Here is a 13,614-nt window from a genome sequence, read left to right as displayed (position 1 = left end):
GATTCTCATAAAACAAGTTCTTCTTTTCTTGTCAAAATTAATAGCTAAGAATAGGCTGCCTGAGGCAGGCCCCTGTTAAGTGGCCTGCTACTGAAGGCACCAACTACAAACTGAGCTCCCTGTTCATGGAAGCGGGGTTATAGAGGAGGATGCGCTGAGCATCTTGGGAACAGTCAAAAGCTTTGAGCCGGTTGGTGCCTCAGATCAAGATCCTACTCTACACCCCAATGTGAATCCTTGTGGAGTCCAGTGTACCCCACAGAAGAAATTAATGTGTCACACCCATTGGCAGCAACCTTAGAATAGCTGCTGACGGGCACAATTGAATCCAGCACATAGATGCAATTCAAATATGTAATTTGTACCTTCCTATTTTAAAATATAATGGATGAACCTCACCCTGTGAGAACAATCTTCATGATCAAGATATCTCATATGCAAAATAAGTATGAGTTGGGATAGGGCTGGGGAGGGTGGCTGCTCGGGCAGCCCCTCCCCCGTCAAGTTAAGGAGATTCAACTGAGGACGCACAAGGGAACTCTCGTCTGGGGACACCAACTGCAGGGAGACCACATCTGTTCAGATGAACATGGGAGGGTGGAAGGCTGCCTAATATTGAAGCACCATCAAATATCAAACCATATGCAACAACTAGTACAAGCATTCCTGGGGGAAGGTCTGCAGAAGACGGATTTGCATACGGTGATGTCATCCAAGATGTGGGCCAAAGTTGGCTGGAACCCTCATCTGCATATGAAAAGAGAAAAGGGGCATGCAGGGCATGGCGGCCTTTTGCGGTGCTTGGATGACCCCTAGTTCGCATTAAACACCCCCACCCTCCTTTGGTGTGGGGCTCATGTTGGCCATGCCCCATCCCCTGAAGCATTCAAGCTGATTTCTTGCAGCAGCTGGGCACTGTAACAGCTCCAGAGCTGTTCTGTAAGGCAAGTAAAAGGGTGTGGGCCCTGCAGCACCACCTGTAGTTCGCATTGTGCGTTGGAAGGCACAAAGTAAGCAGACGGGAGGAGAAGTCAGGATAGTGCGCAAGGGCATCCTTTTCTCTTAGTCCGTAGAGGATGCTGGGGTCACATTAAGAACCATGGGGTATAGACGGGATCCGCAAGAGACATGGGCACTTTAAGACTTTCAAAGGGTGTGAACTGGCTCCTCCCTCTATGCCCCTCCTCCAGACTCCAGTTATAGGAACTGTGCCCAGGGAGACGGACATTTCGAGGAAAGGATTTATTGTTAAACTAAGGTGAGCATCTTACCAGCTCACACCTTAAGCATGCCGCAGAACGTGGCATTCAACAGAACACAAGCCAACGGCATGAACAATTGCAGCAAAAAGCTGACCAGAACCATAACATAACATGTGTATAACCACAAGTAATAACTGCAGACACAGTATGGACTGGGACGGGTGCCCAGCATCCTCTACGGACTAAGAGAAAAGGATTTACCAGTAGGTATTAAAATCCTATTTTCTCATACGACCTAGAGGATGCTGGGGTCACATTAAGAACCATGGGGTTATACCAAAGCTCTTGAACGGGTGGGAGAGTGCGTACGACTCTGCAGCACCGAATGACCCAACTTGAGGTTATCATCAGCCAAGGTATCAAACTTGTAAAACTTAGCAAAAGTGTTTACTAAATAGCTGCTCGGCAAAGTTGCAATGCCGAGACTCCCCGACCAGCTGCCCAGGATGAACCCACCTTTCTAGTAGAATGGGTCTTCACCTAATTCAGTAATGGCAATCCTGCCATGGAATGAGCATGCTGAATCTTACCACAGATCCAGCGCATAATGGTCTACATGGAAGCAGGACACCCAATCCTGTTGGGAGCATACAGGACAAACAGAGCCTCTGTTTTCCTAATCTGAACCGTTCTGGTGACATAAATTTTCAAAGTTCTGACCACAGCCAGAGACTTTGACTCAACGAAGGTGTCAGTGGCCAAAGGCACCAAGATGAACCACCTTCGGCAGAAATTGTTGACGTGTCCTCAATTCTGCTCTATCTTCATGAAAGATCAAATAAAGGCTCTTGTGATACTGCATGGTTTGTACTGTTTTCCATGTGCTCCCAGATCTTTCAAGCAAGTAGCATGGTCAAGAAAGTTCTGTTTGAAAAGAAACAACATTTACTGTCATTGTTATAGAATTTGGGAGAAAAAACAAGAAGAAATCTGCACTGTTGACGCACTGGACAGAATGAATGAATCATAAAATATAACCTTTATTAAGTATGTATTAAAATTGGATAAATATTAATATTATTATCCCAAACTGCAGTGAAACATAAATGTTAAAATCACAGAACTAACATACATGTGCATAAGAAGAATAAAGAGATGTGAAAAAAAGGTTTAAAAAGCGTGTCCGTGTGTGATTATTTTTGAAGGCACAACCCTGGCGGGGTTGTTTATATAGATATATATGTTGCTAATAATCACTTTCTAGCGTAATGTTATTAAATAGCTGTTAGTATCTATGTCGTCAGGTACCACTGGGTCGTATCCTATATACTCCCTTCACTCAATAGGGGTTACCTCCCGGGAAGCCATCCCCATTGGCGAATTTGTGGGGGTGATTGAGTATAACCGGTAAGCTAACCTCCAATTTGTGGGGTGCTTAGGTAGATGGGGATCACTTATTTCTCTGTGTCCCCTAAGACTATATTCCTAAATTCAATACCACAGGGGGATAGCTTTCTATATCGGATAAGGAATCACTTGATAGGGAAATCTCTATGGATCATGGAAAGATCATATTTATTAATATCCAAACTAAAAAAATGATGAATAGCTTTAATTTAGCTGTTTAGATATAGTTAATTGGCGAGATATACCAACAGGTGCGGTTGCCTTAAGGAATATGGCAATTCCAATATAAATAGCAGCCCTCCTTCATATAATCAGCCAGATCTTATTAAATCTGGTCCAGATATAGCCGTTCAGATATACTTAATTGACAACATATATCAATCGGTGGGGTTGCCTTAAGGAATATAGCAATTCCAATTCTCATATAAATAGCAACCTTCCTTCATATATTCAGCCAGATCTTATTTAATCTGATCTAGGCGTAGGCAATAATGCTTTCCTTAGAGGTATAGCCACCTCAATTCTTATTAAGAAGCAAAGTGTCTGTCATAATGGTTTATCCAATTCATCTAAGAAATAATATATTCCATGTGTCAGAGATTCATTACTCTCTATTTACACTGTTAAAGAGTTAATTCTTATTATGTTACAGTGTAATGAAATTATCATATAGGGAGATGTGGCAATTCCATGTGCTATATATATAATAACCCTTAGTGGTCCAGATTCCACAATGAGGAATTTTCTTATAAACCGCTGAAACACACAGCTGTTTGACTGACTTCCAAATATATCTATCTCACTTTGTAACAGTCTTATGATAGAGAAACTGTTACATATTCGGTCACTTAGTTATCTAAAGGTAAACAGACTCAGTGTGAGGGTAATATAATATATCAAATGCGCTGTCAATAATCGTGGTAACTGGTGTAATAATGTGGTATATTGAGTATGCTAGTAAGGCATATAACTGCTCTCCAGCCTTTAAGTGTTACCAATCAATTTGTTACACTGTAAAGGATTTATGGTGTCCTGTTAGGACATGCAGCTGCTAGGCTGACTCAAAGATTTATCCATTTGTAACAATTATGTAACAGTTATATACATGTTACTGGTATTACATAGAAATAGTATGACACAGGCCAGCAGTCCCATGTGTCTAGATTCCACAATAGGAGATTTTCTTTGTCTTATAAACTGCTGGAACACACAGCTGCTAGACTGACTTCAAATATATATATATTACTTTGTAACAGTCTTATAGTAAAGAGACTGTTACACACTGTCATTTAGTTATCTCAAGGTTAGCAGATTCTGTGTGAGGATAGTGTTCTGTTAGAACATGCAGCTGCTAGGCTGACTCATAGAAAATGTATCCATTTGTAACAAATGACACATACAGCATTAAATTAATATCTATAGCAGCCCATGTGACATCTCTACTCTTATCATAATTGTCTGGTTATTGCCAATCTGGACAGCAGGAGTGATATATATTCACTAGTCCCAATATCCCATCATATAAATATACCCACACTGATATACTTTCTTATCAAGAGTTATTAGTAGCTATCTGTATGCACTTTAGACATTGTAATTGCTAAGTGACATCATATCTAGTGTATTCCTTTCTTATAGCTCAGCTTCTATTCCCTATTAGTGGAGACTAACAGCTAACATCATAATCATATATTTTTGTTTTATAACATTTCACATGAGTCAAATACACGCGGACACGCCGTGCCCTACACATGTGTTTCACTGCATCTATGGCAACTTACATTAAAGCTAACAAGAAAGCACACTCGTTCTGTCTTTAAACTGATAAAAGAAACCCCAATAATATGGGGCATGCAAAAATTGAGATAAAACTCAGTTTTGCTCCTCTCCACGGAAATCTTTAATAAAAGGCGAAATATTTGTTAGTTCTGAAGAGAAACCAGAGCATGACCAAGATTCCACCTGTCGCCTGAGTGCCATGCCAGCAGTTCTCATTGAGCTCAAAGTGAGCACCCAATTTGAAAGAAAGAAAGCAGATTTCTCACCAGGCTTCCCCTAGCTATAAACATGGTTTGTACTCTTTTCCATGTGTTCCCAGATCTTTCAAGCAATTAGTATAGTCAAGAAAGTTCTGTTTGAAAAGAAACAAACATTTACTGTCATTTCTATGCAAATGAGCTTACATTAAAGCACACTCGTTCTATCTTTAAACAGATAAAATAAAACCCCAATAAGATGGGACATGCAAAATTTGAGATAAAACTCAGTTTTGCTCCTCTCCACGGAAATCTTTAGTAAAAGGCGAAAGATTTGTTCGTTCTGAAGAGAAACCAGAGCATGACCAAGATTCCACCTGTCGCCTGAGTGCCATGCCAGCAGTCCTCATTCAGCTCAAAGTGAGCACCCAATTTGAAAGAAAGAAAGCAGATTTCTCACCAGGCTTCCCCTTGCTATAAGCATGGTTTGTACTCTTTTCCATGTGCTCCCAGATCTTTCAAGCAAGTAGCATGGTCAAGAAAGTTCTGTTTGAAAAGAAACAGACATTTACTATCATTGTTATACAAATAAACTTACATTAAAGCCAACAAGAAAGCACACTCGTTCTGTCTTTAAACTGATAAAAGAAACCCCAATAATATGGGGCATGCAAAAATTGAGATAAAACTCAGTTTTGCTCCTCTCCACGGAAATCTTTAATAAAAGGCGAAAGATTTGTTCATTCTGAAGAGAAACCAGAGCATGACCAAGATTCCACCTGTCGCCTGAGTGCCATGCCAGCAGTCCTCATTCAGATCAAAGTGAGCGCCCAATTTGAAAGAAAGCAGATTTCTCACCTGGCTTCTCCTTGCTATAAGCATGGTTTGTACTGTATTCCATGTGCTCCCAGATCTTTCAAGCAAGTAGCATGGTCAAGAAAGTTCTGTTTGAAAAGAAACAAACATTTACTGTAATTTCTATGCAAATGAGCTTTCATTAAAGCACACTCATTCTATCTTTAAACCGATAAAAGAAAATCCAAAAAGATGGGGCATGCAAAAATTGAGGTAAAACTCAGTTTTGCTCCTCTCCACGGAAATCTTTAGTAAAAGGCGAAAGATTTGTTCGTTCTGAAGAGAAACCAGAGCATGACCAAGATTTTCATCTGAAAATATGTGTTCTCCCTGCAGTTGTTGTCCCCAGATGAGAGTTCCCTTGTGCTGCCTCAGTTGAATCTCCTTTACTTGACAGAGATGTGCCTGAGCAGCGGCCCTCCCCAGCCCTATCCCAAATCATACTTATTTTGCATAGGAGATACCATGGTCATGAAGATTGTTCTCCCAGGGTGAGGTTCATTCATTGCATTCTGGGTATGCTGACCCCTGTGATTTCCCCAAATGTGGGAAACTCGACTGCATTATTTGTGGTAGTGGGGGACTGTGTTTGTGCTTTCCTCTGGTCAGCTCTGGTAAAAGTCAGATTTCTTTGTCTCAGATCTTCCTCTAGCCTTGTTCTTCTTTCGAGAGTTCCCTTGTGCTGCCTCAGTTGGATCTCCTTCACTTGACAGGGGGTGCCCGAGCAGCAATCCTCCACAGCTCTAGCCCAACTCCTACTTACCTGCCAGGTGAGATACTATGATCTTCACTGTTAGGGCAATCAGGATGTGGAATTCCCTGCCAGGGAAGGTGGTAATGGCGGACTCTGTAATTGGATTTAAAAAAGGAATGGATACATTTCTGAATGAAAAAGCTATCTAAGGTTATAATACTTAAAATATCAACATGGTTAATCCGGGGGTAACATGAGTTATAGTAGCTAACTAGTCATAAAACATTATTCAGCAAGTATGTAGAATCATCACAACTTAAAACAGGTTGAACACGATGGGCAATTTGCCTCTATTCAACCTCAAAAACTATGTTACTATATGTTACTATATTACTATGTTACTGTAGTATACAGAAAACCAAAATGCAATGAACAGTGATAGTGAGCACTGATGAGGATACTAGAACTGACACTGAGCAGCAAGATGCAGCACTGGACTATTAGTAATGTACTGTAGTATGCTGAGCACCACAATGCAGCACAAGACAATGAGCAGTGATACTGAGCACTGATGAGGATACTACTGAGAACTGACACTGAGCAGGAGAGACACACTACTAGTATTACTGAGCAGCAATAAGTAACCACTGATACTGAGCACTGATATTGAGATTTCCACTGAGAGAACATAGCCACGTCCGTTCCGCTCTCTCTTCAAAGCACGAGTAAAAATGGCGGCAACAAGCAGCTCTTTATATGGAATCCGAATCTCGCGAGAATCCGACAGCGGGATGATGACATTTTCCCTTGTTCAGGTTTTCCGAGTCAGGCGGGAACAACCGAGCCTGCCTCGGACCAGTGTAAACAACGTGGAGTTCGTGGGGAATTCGGTTCTCGGAGAACCGAACCCGCTCCTCTCTACCTTATACCCATCAATTTTTTTATTTTCAATCTAAGCCCCTGCAGTTTTCTGTAAGCATCTGCTTCGCTATGATGATCAACAAGTCACAAGGGCAAACACTCAGGGCTTGAGGCGTAGATCTTAGGACCAGCTGCTACAAGCATGGCAGAGGTGTCACTATCACTGGTGACACCCAGAGAGGTGGCGAGGGAGATTGTAATGCAGTGCGCGCAGATAAGCAGCGCAATGGTAAAAAGGAGGCATGGTTTCATAGGTAGGGGCGTGGCCTGGTGGCCTGAATCTACATTTTGTTGCTCCGGGTGTCCCGGGGGTTGGGGGCTGCACCCGGGGACTAGTGTGTGAGCAGTGCTGGCTCCTGCACAGTGAAAGGGCATGGCCACCCAGCATGACGCCTCCCTTCTTGACCATGCTGTAATTGCAGTCGCACTGCAGTTCAGCGTGATCATAAAAAATGGTGTAGCCTCCTGCTGGTGCAGACTGTATGTGCGCGCAGGAAGCCGCCACCATTTTTGTGATCACAGCGGCTGAATGTGATGTCATACAGCCGCTGTGACCACGCCCCCTGTGTCTCCTCCGTTGCAGACCCCATTTTGAAGCCTTGCCCCCGCACCGCTCCATCCCTGACTTGGAAATGGAGTGTTGCTGACCCACCTATCCCCCCCCCGCCCCGATTGACAGGCAGAGGCGATCGCATTCTCTGCGGGGTGCCGCAGAAAATGCAGGCACATGCGTATGCTCTTAGCAATTTTTGCAGTTGGATCGCTTATTGTGATTGCAATCCAACCTGAATCAGGCCCTATTACCTATCACAATGCGCTGCGGGCAGTACAAAATTGGGTTAATATAGGAGAAAAACCCCCAGACCTGTGCTCCTTAACTGTACCTGGTGGCTAGTGGAGCGGCTGCCCAGTAATCAGTGTCCACGCCAGTGCGCACACGGTCCACCCCCTACGGCCACGCTCCCCTTCATCAGCGGCCTCGTGATCCGGAAGGGTGGTGTGTGTGTGACTGACCTTAGGATGAAACCGGACCCTCCGCTGCAGTGACCCAGCAACCAGGGCACGGGAGTATACAGCGCCGCTGGGAGTGATGAAGCTGCAGTAAAGATGTCTATTAGACCTAGCCTGCTGCAGCCCTTGTAGATTCTCATAAAACAAGTTCTTCTTTTCTTGTCAAAATTTATAGCTAAGAATAGGCTGCCTGAGGCAGGCCCCTGTTAAGTGGCCTGCTACTGAAGGCACCAACTACAAACTGAGCTCCCTGTTCATGGAAGCGGGGTTATAGAGGAGAATGCACTGAGCATCTTGGGAACAGTCAAAAGCTTTGAGCCGGTTGGTGCCTCAGATCAAGATCCTACTCTACACCCCAATGTGAATCCTTGTGGAGTCCAGTGTACCCCACAGAAGAAATTAATGTGTCACACCCATTGGCAGCAACCTTAGAATAGCTGCTGACGGGCACAATTGAGAAAGGAAGGGGGGGGGGGGGACATTTGAATCCAGCACATAAATGCAATTCAAATATGTAATTTGTACCTTCCTATTTTAAAATATAATGGATGAACCTCACCCTGTGATAACAATCTTCATGATCAAGAGATCTCATATGCAAAATAAGTATGAGTTGGGATAGGGCTGGGGAGGGTGGCTGCTCGGGCAGCCCCTCCCCCGTCAAGTTAAGGAGATTCAACTGAGGAAGCACAAGGGAACTCTCGTCTGGGGACAACAACTGCAGGGAGACCACATCTTTTCAGATGAACATGGGAGGGCGGAAGGCTGCCTAATACTGAAGCACCATCAAATATCAAACCATATGCAACATCTAGTACAAGCCTTCCTGGGGGAAGGTCTGCAGCAGACGGATTTGCATACAGTGATGTTATTCAAGCAGTGGGCCAAAGTTGGCTGGAACCCTCATCTGCATATGAAAAGAGAAAAGGGGCGTGCAGGGCATGGCGGCCTTTTGCAGTGCTTGGATGACCCCTAGTTCTCATTAAACACCCCCACCCTCCTTTGGTGTGGGGCTCATGTTGGCCATGCCCCATCCCCTGAAGCATTCAAGCTGATTTCTTGCAGCAGCTGGGCACTGTAACAGCTCCAGAGCTGTTCTGTAAGGCAAGTAAAAGGGTGTGGGCCCTGCAGCACCACCTGTAGTTTGCATTGTGCGTTGGAAGGCACAAAGTAAGCAGACGGGAGGAGAAGTCAGGATAGTGCGCAAGGGCATCCTTTTCTCTTAGTCCGTAGAGGATGCTGGGGTCACATTAAGAACCATGGGGTATAGACGGGATCCGCAAGAGACATGGGCACTTTAAGACTATCAAAGGGTGTGAACTGGCTCCTCCCTCTATGCCCCTCCTCCAGACTCCAGTTATAGGAACTGTGCCCATGGAGACGGACATTTCGAGGAAAGGATTTATTGTTAAACTAAGGTGAGCATCTTACCAGCTCACACCTTAAGCATGCCGCAGAACGTGGCATTCAACAGAACACAAGCCAACGGCATGAACAATTGCAGCAAAAAGCTGACCAGAACCATAACACAACATGTGTATAACCACAAGTAATAACTGCAGACACAGTATGGACTGGGACGGGTGCCCAGCATCCTCTACAGACTAAGAGAAAAGGATTTACCGGTAGGTATTAAAATCCTATTTTCTCATACGACCTAGAGGATGCTGGGGTCACATTAAGAACCATGGGGTTATACCAAAGCTCTTGAACGGGTGGAAGAGTGCGTACGACTCTGCAGCACCGAATGACCCAACTTGAAGTTATCATCGGCCAAGGTATCAAACTTGTAAAACTTAGCAAAAGTGTTTACTAAATAGCTGCTCGGCAAAGTTGCAATGCCGAGACTCCCCGACCAGCTGCCCAGGATGAACCCACCTTTCTAGTAGAATGGGTCTTCACCTAATTCAGTAACGGCAATCCTGCCATGGAATGAGCATGCTGAATCTTACCACAGATCCAGCGCATAATGGTCTACATGGAAGCAGGACACCCAATCCTGTTGGGAGCATACAGGACAAACAGAGCCTCTGTTTTCCTAATCTGAACCGTTCTGGTGACATAAATTTTCAAAGTTCTGACCACAGCCAGAGACTTTGACTCAACGAAGGTGTCAGTGGCCAAAGGCACCATGTGGAAAGATGAACCACCTTCGGCAGAAATTGTTGACGTGTCCTCAATTCTGCTCTATCTTCATGAAAGATCAAATAAAGGCTCTTGTGATACTGCATGGTTTGTACTGTTTTCCATGTGCTCCCAGATCTTTCAAGCAAGTAGCATGGTCAAGAAAGTTCTGTTTGAAAAGAAACAAACATTTACTGTCATTGTTATGCAAATAAACTTACATTAAAGCTAACAAGAAAGCAAACTCGTTCTGTCTTTAAACTGATAAAAGAAACCCCAATAATATGGGCATACCTCCCAACTTTGTCGGCTCGCAAAGAGGGACACACGCGCGGCGAAGTCGCGCGCGCTCCCAAAAAGGGTGTGGCCTAAGTAAAAGGGGGCGTGGCTTCGCGGGAGGACCCGCGATCGCGAGTCACGCCCCCGTTTTCGGCACTGAGCGGGCATGCCCAGCGCTCTGTGAGCCGCTGGCATGCCACCTCTCCCTCTGACTTCAGTGAATAGACGCTGTGCGCATGCGCACAGCGTCTATTCACCGCTGCTCTGCTAAGCAGGGCAGCGACAGACAGAGCCTCCCAATTGTCCTCCCCACCGCGGGACACTGCGGCCCGCAGGTGGGACAGCGGGACAGTCCCCAAAAAACGGGACTGTCCCGCGAAAATCGGGACAGTTGGGAGGTATGATATGGGGCATGCAAAAATTGAGATAAAACTCAGTTTTGCTCCTCTCCACGGAAATCTTTAGTAAAAGGCGAAAGATTTGTTCGTTCTGAAGAGAAACCAGAGCATGACCAAGATTCCACCTGTCGCCTGAGTGCCATGCCAGCAGTCCTCATTCAGCTCAAAGTGAGCACCCAATTTGAAAGAAAGAAAGCAGATTTCTCACCAGGCTTCCCCTTGCTATAAACATGGTTTGTACTCTTTTCCATGTGCTCCCAGATCTTTCAAGCAATTAGTATGGTCAAGAAAGTTCTGCTTGAAAAGAAACAGACATTTATTGTCATTGTTATGCAAATAAACTTACATTAAAGCTAACAAGAAAGCACACTCGTTCTGTCTTTAAACTGATAAAAGAAACCCCAATAATATGGGGCATGCAAAAATTGAGATAAAATTCAGTTTTGCTCCTCTCCACGGATAATCTTTAATAAAAGGCGAAAGATTTGTTCGTTCTGAAGAGAAACCAGAGCATGACCAAGATTCCACCTGTCGCCTGAGTGCTGTGCCAGCAGTCCTCATTCAGATCAAAGTGAGTGCCCAATTTGAAAGAAAGCAGATTTCTCACCTGGCTTCTCCTTGCTATAAGCATGGTTTGTACTGTATTCCATGTGCTCCCAGATCTTTAAAGCAAGTAGCATGGTCAAGAAAGTTCTGTTTGAACATAAATAAACATTTACTGTCATTTCTATGCAAATGAGCTTACATTAAAGCACACTCATTCTATCTTTAAACCGGTAAAAGAAACCCCAAAAAGATGGGGCATGCAAAAATTGAGATAAAACTCGGTTTTGCTCCTCTCCACGGAAATCTTTAGTAAGAGGCGAAAGATTTGTTCGTTCTGAAGAGAAACCAGAGCATGACCAAGATTTTTATATGAAAATATGTGTTCTCCCTGCAGTTGTTGTCCCCAGATGAGAGTTCCCTTGTGCTGCCTCAGCTGAATCTCCTTTACTTGACAGAGATGTGCCTGAGCAGCGGCCCTCCCCAGCCCTATCCCAAATCATACTTATTTTGCATAGGCGATACCATGGTCATGAAGATTGTTCTCCCAGGGTGAGGTTCATTCATTGCATTCTGGGTATGCTGACCCCTGTGATTTCCCCAAATGTGGGAAACTCGACTGCATTATTTGTGGTAGTGGGGGACTGTGTTTGTGCTTTCCTCTGGTCAGCTCTGGTAAAAGTCAGATTTATTTGTCTCAGATCTTCCTCTAGCCTTGTTCTTCTTTCAAAAGTTCCCTTGTGCTGCCTCAGTTGGATCTCTTTCACTTGACAGGGGGGTGCCCGAGTAGCGACCCTCCCCAGCTCTAGCCCAACTCCTACTTACCTGCCAGGTGAGATACTATGATCATGAAGGTGCTTCTCCCAGGGCAAGGCTCACCCATTGCACTCTGGGTGTGGTGCCCCTGCGATTTCCCCAAATGTGGGAAGCTTGACTGCATAATTTGTGTTTCCCCTGGTCGGCTCTCGTATAATTCAGATCTCTTTGTCTCAGGTCTCTCTCCAGCCTAGTTTGCTGTCTGTTTCCACTTCTTTTTTCATGAGCCCCTCCCTTTTATACCCTTGTGCACTATCCTGACTTCTCCTCTTGTCTGCTTACTTTGTGCCTTCCAATGCACAATGCAAACTACTGGTAGTGCTGCAGGGCCCACACCCTTTTACTTGCCGTACAGAGCAGCTCTGGAGCTGTTACAGTGCCCAGCTGCTGCAAGAAATCAGCTTGAATGCTTCAGGGGCTGGGGCATAGCCAACATGAGCCCCACACCGAAGGAGGGTGGAGGTGTTTAATGCGAACTAGGGGTCATCCAAGCGCCGCAAAAGGCCGCTATGCCCTGCACGCCCCTTTTCTATTTTCATATGCAGACGAGGGTTGAAGCCAACTTTGACCCACTGCTTGGATGACATCACCGTATGCAAATCCATCTGCTGCAGGCCTTCCCCCAGGAATGCTTGCACTAGTTGTTGCATTTGGTTTGTTGTTTGGGGGTGCTTCATTATTAGGCAGCCTTCTGCCCTCCCATGTTCATCTGAAAATATGTGTTCTCCCTGCAGTTGTTGTCCCCAGATGAGAGTTCCCTTGTGCTGCCTCAGTTGAATCTCCTTTACTTGACAGAGATGTGCCTGAGCAGCGGCCCTCCCCAGCCCTATCCCAAATCATACTTATTTTGCATAGGAGATACCATGGTCATGAAGATTGTTCTCCCAGGGTGAGGTTCATTCATTGCATTCTGGGTATGCTGACCCCTGTGATTTCCCCAAATGTGGGAAACTCGACTGCATTATTTGTGGTAGTGGGGGACTGTGTTTGTGCTTTCCTCTGGTCAGCTCTGGTAAAAGTCAGATTTATTTGTCTCAGATCTTCCTCTAGCCTTGTTCTTCTTTCGAGAGTTCCCTTGTGCTGCCTCAGTTGAATCTCCTTCACTTGACAGGGGGGTACCCGAGCAGCGACCCTCCCCAGCTCTAGCCCAACTTCTACTTACCTGGCAGGTGAGATACTATGATCATGTAGGTGCTTCTCCCAGGGCAAGGCTCACCCATTGCACTCTGGGTGTGCTGCTCCTGCGATTTCCCCAAATGTGGGAAACTTGACTGCATAATTTGTGTTTCCCCTGGTCGGCTCTCGTATAATTCAGATCTCTTTGTCTCAGGTCTCTCTCCAGCCTAGTTTGCTGTCTGTTTCAACTTCTCTTTTCTTGAGCCGCTCCC

General features: G+C 45.0%; 12 non-coding genes across 12 annotated transcripts; 5 read left to right on the top strand and 7 right to left on the bottom strand.

The window, feature by feature from the left end:
* Positions 1–4,441: 4,441 nt before the first annotated feature.
* On the bottom strand, positions 4,442–4,557 carry LOC135011296 (U5 spliceosomal RNA). The gene has a single exon (XR_010210403.1). It is a non-coding gene; the product is annotated as a U5 spliceosomal RNA (small nuclear RNA).
* A 275-nt stretch (positions 4,558–4,832) lies between these two features.
* Positions 4,833–4,948, bottom strand: LOC135011352 (U5 spliceosomal RNA). Its single transcript, XR_010210457.1, has one exon. It is a non-coding gene; the product is annotated as a U5 spliceosomal RNA (small nuclear RNA).
* A 286-nt stretch (positions 4,949–5,234) lies between these two features.
* Positions 5,235–5,350, bottom strand: LOC135011291 (U5 spliceosomal RNA). The gene has a single exon (XR_010210398.1). It is a non-coding gene; the product is annotated as a U5 spliceosomal RNA (small nuclear RNA).
* Positions 5,351–5,620: 270 nt separating this feature from the next.
* LOC135011290 (U5 spliceosomal RNA) lies at positions 5,621–5,736 on the bottom strand. Its single transcript, XR_010210397.1, has one exon. It is a non-coding gene; the product is annotated as a U5 spliceosomal RNA (small nuclear RNA).
* Positions 5,737–5,880: 144 nt separating this feature from the next.
* On the top strand, positions 5,881–6,044 carry LOC135011337 (U1 spliceosomal RNA). Its single transcript, XR_010210443.1, has one exon. It is a non-coding gene; the product is annotated as a U1 spliceosomal RNA (small nuclear RNA).
* A 4,821-nt stretch (positions 6,045–10,865) lies between these two features.
* On the bottom strand, positions 10,866–10,978 carry LOC135011298 (U5 spliceosomal RNA). The gene has a single exon (XR_010210405.1). It is a non-coding gene; the product is annotated as a U5 spliceosomal RNA (small nuclear RNA).
* Positions 10,979–11,264: 286 nt separating this feature from the next.
* LOC135011304 (U5 spliceosomal RNA) lies at positions 11,265–11,381 on the bottom strand. Its single transcript, XR_010210410.1, has one exon. It is a non-coding gene; the product is annotated as a U5 spliceosomal RNA (small nuclear RNA).
* A 270-nt stretch (positions 11,382–11,651) lies between these two features.
* LOC135011353 (U5 spliceosomal RNA) lies at positions 11,652–11,767 on the bottom strand. Its single transcript, XR_010210458.1, has one exon. It is a non-coding gene; the product is annotated as a U5 spliceosomal RNA (small nuclear RNA).
* A 144-nt stretch (positions 11,768–11,911) lies between these two features.
* On the top strand, positions 11,912–12,075 carry LOC135011315 (U1 spliceosomal RNA). The gene has a single exon (XR_010210421.1). It is a non-coding gene; the product is annotated as a U1 spliceosomal RNA (small nuclear RNA).
* Positions 12,076–12,227: 152 nt separating this feature from the next.
* On the top strand, positions 12,228–12,390 carry LOC135011343 (U1 spliceosomal RNA). The gene has a single exon (XR_010210448.1). It is a non-coding gene; the product is annotated as a U1 spliceosomal RNA (small nuclear RNA).
* A 674-nt stretch (positions 12,391–13,064) lies between these two features.
* Positions 13,065–13,228, top strand: LOC135011325 (U1 spliceosomal RNA). Its single transcript, XR_010210431.1, has one exon. It is a non-coding gene; the product is annotated as a U1 spliceosomal RNA (small nuclear RNA).
* Positions 13,229–13,380: 152 nt separating this feature from the next.
* Positions 13,381–13,543, top strand: LOC135011324 (U1 spliceosomal RNA). The gene has a single exon (XR_010210430.1). It is a non-coding gene; the product is annotated as a U1 spliceosomal RNA (small nuclear RNA).
* Positions 13,544–13,614: the final 71 nt, after the last annotated feature.

This window comes from Pseudophryne corroboree, unplaced genomic scaffold, assembly GCF_028390025.1.
Source record: "Pseudophryne corroboree isolate aPseCor3 unplaced genomic scaffold, aPseCor3.hap2 scaffold_2414, whole genome shotgun sequence".
Lineage (NCBI taxonomy): Eukaryota > Metazoa > Chordata > Amphibia > Anura > Myobatrachidae > Pseudophryne > Pseudophryne corroboree.
Note: the sequence above shows the minus strand (reverse complement) of the source record. Positions and strands in the feature narration are given on the sequence as shown.